Consider the following 3,452-nt stretch of genomic DNA (forward strand, 5'->3'; position numbering starts at 1 on the left):
CAAATAATGCAAATCAATTACATATGTGTACCAATGTATACTTTAAAAAGGAGATAAAAAGAAAAGAGAATATATCAACATTACAATAACATCTTGTTGAAAAGCATCAACTTGTTTTCCTTTTTTTCTCTTGCGAGATTCCATAAAAACTTCAACACGGGAAGGAGATTTTCCATTTTTTTGCTCCTGCAAAAAAATAATCGGTATCAATAATAGAATAAAATATATGAATATAATTCTTCTAAATTCGTTCTAAAAATATTATTATAGTGTTCATACCATTTCGTATCTTAGTCTTGCATAACTTTTGGTCCCAATATATGGTGGCAAGGAACGTTTTGATCTATTTGTCTTGTTCTGTGTACTCGAATCAGACTGATGTTACCTTAGCTGATAATATTATTGAAGACATCGAATCAGACCCTGAAACCGATGATGAAGATTTGTTACTATAAATATTTAGAAGTTTTAGATGCATATTTGGTTACACTCAATTAATGTTGATACTTTTTCTTATTTGATCAGCTGTGAATTTCAATACTTGAGCTTTAGCCGTGCTCATGGCAATGCCGTTAATGGTCTGAGCTTTGTTGCTTGTCGTCCCAATTATAGTATGTTAAATTTTATGCTTCTTTGTTTAATGAGAATCCAGGCATGGACAACTGAAATTTAGTACGAATTTTCAATTCATGTTCTGCCTTATAAAGGGACTAACAAGGCAATATATGGGATGGATGTTATGAGATTGTGATGGGATTGCTTCTGTTAACTCTAGTTCCTTTTCTGGGGTGGTTTCAATCAGAATTCCAAAATCATCAATTTAAACCCAGAGCAGACATTTTTACTTTCCAGATTTTAGAGTAGTGTATTATTAGTTTAAGATTACTAATATGTGTGTTATTATATTCCTAATGTAAACACAGTTTTTGTAGTAGGTTATTGGCATTTATCAAACTACTATAAGGACATTATGTGTGGAGATTCCAGTTGTATGTTGTGAAAAAGTAAAAACTAATTTTCTGTCTTACTTGAAATAATGTTTTTCTCACACTAAGCTAAAGGGAGTACTCTTTAGGTGGTTGGCTTATGATACTCCTTTAAGGTTGAGGCCACTTAGCCTTTTCTTTTCCAGCTATTACAGGTAAGATAAGAAGAGTGTCGCATCGCAAGTTTGAGCACCCAAGACATGGTTTTTTAAGATTTCTTCCAAGGAAAAGAGCAACACGACACACCAAATTTTTTGGTAGAAACACAACTAAAAGATTACTAGTTTAAGATTAAAATATGTATAGCACGCATGAGCAACTATATATATTGATGTTAATTCTTCAATGGTGGCATTGTTTTACTCCCACAGTAAGCCACCTTTGTAATTATGTATGAATTGTTTTCAGCATCTTTGGACCATGTAGATTCCATGTTGTATATAAATTTAGCACATCACGGTTTCAACACGAATCTGTAATACATGTAGCTACTATGACAAATAAATGTAGCTATTATGTCCCAACAATTGCTACGAGATTTGAAAATTGAAGCAAGACTATTCTTTTAGCTATAAAATATGTGCAAACAAATATATTGTGGCTAAAATATTACAATAGCTACTGTGATATCAAATGCATAGCAAAAAATTAGAATTAGCTACAATACTTATTGTAGCTATATAAATTCGTGGCTATATTATTTTGCCATGATATTCCATCGTAGCTATTGACCCCACTATTGCCATGCTTTTTATAACTTGAAGCAAAAATATTCAATATTTTATTTGACATAATTTGTCATGGCTAAAAGATTATTATTGCTACAGTAGTTCAAATATGTGGCAAAAACTAATAATTAGCTACAAAATTTTAGTGTAGCAATAAATTTGTAGCTATTTAGGCAGTTATTGCCACGACATAAATTAATTATAGCAAAAATGAGGTATTAGCTTTGCCAATTTAATTTTTGTAGCTAAGAAATTTTAGCAATTTGTGAATAGCCACGAAACTCTAATTTTTATGGCTATTAATAGCCACAAATTTTATATTCGTAGCTGAGAATTCGTAGCTATAAATGCATAATGTTGTAGTGATTACTGATCATATCATGTTTAGCCAAATTTTTGTAATTCATCCTAACGTTGAAATATTAACTTTGCCCGCATCACAACAATTATACTTTTCATTTATAAGCCTAGTGGTATGAATTATTTGGATTGTTAGATTCCTGTCTTGATCAAAATAAAATTATATATGCCTAATAGCAACAAGATTGTGAACGTATAAAGAGTATGCAATGCATATTTACTACTCCTTTGTTTCTTTGAGTTGTTGATTATTGCTGAGAATTTGGCTAGACTTTGATGTCACCTTGGATGGTGATTTTCCCCCTTTATTTATGATAATTGTTATCAATTGGAAGCGGTCCTCAACTGATATATAAAAGAAAACCATCTTAATGATCAGGACATAAATGAGAATTATTAACTTTGACAATAAAAGGCATTCATATCAAAAAAAAAATTTGGAAATATCATAAATGAGGGCGATGACTATATCTTTTTATTTTTCTAGAGAGCATAATACTTAGTTTCCACAAAAGTGCATGGTAACTAATAATACTATTATTCTATTTGATACATCATTTTCCTTAATGTTCTGGTCATATCACTTTCATCTTGAAGTAGACTTATTGCATCAAAGACCACATGTAAATTTTCAAGTATTTTATATGAATGATGCGCAATCTACAACTAGTAAGTTGTTATCTATAATGTCACTTTTCAGGTAATATAAATGTTGATTTATGTATTAGTACTATATATATAATATAAATGCTGAATTTATGTATTAGTACTATATATATGTTGTTACCTATATGGTGTACTTTTGATAAATTTATTCACTAATTGCTTGGTTGAATTGAGTGAAGAAAAGTCATGGCGTTAAATCAAATCCAATAGGTAGGGTATACCCAAAAACAATAATATTTTTTAGAGAGGCTCAATAAATATTATGACAATGATTTTATGATCCATTTAAACTCTAATAGAATTTAGAAGAAATATTCTGACTACAAACAGTTATATTTCATATAGATGTTACAAATAATTGATAAAGCTTTATGTTGATTTTAGATTTGTACACTTATTTAAGAAAACAAATTTGATTTGTTAAGTTGCATATTAGTTGTGTACAACTTTATTGGCATGTGATTGAAATTAAGGCTTGAGAATGAATCTCAATATTGTTTAGCCTATTATGCCATTGATTGAGGGTAAGACATCAGGATCAAGTCCTGATGCTCCATAATGATAAGAGTTGGGTTTGAGTCTAAATTTATTATGGCCTAACATGCCTTTATATTGGTAAGACATTGGGTTTGAGCCCCAGTGTACCATATTGATGATATAATGATGACTAAAGAAAAATAATATATTTTCATGAAAAGGCATGAAGATTGTC

The sequence above is a fragment of the Nicotiana sylvestris genome, chromosome 7 (assembly GCF_000393655.2).
Source record: "Nicotiana sylvestris chromosome 7, ASM39365v2, whole genome shotgun sequence".
NCBI lineage: Eukaryota > Viridiplantae > Streptophyta > Magnoliopsida > Solanales > Solanaceae > Nicotiana > Nicotiana sylvestris.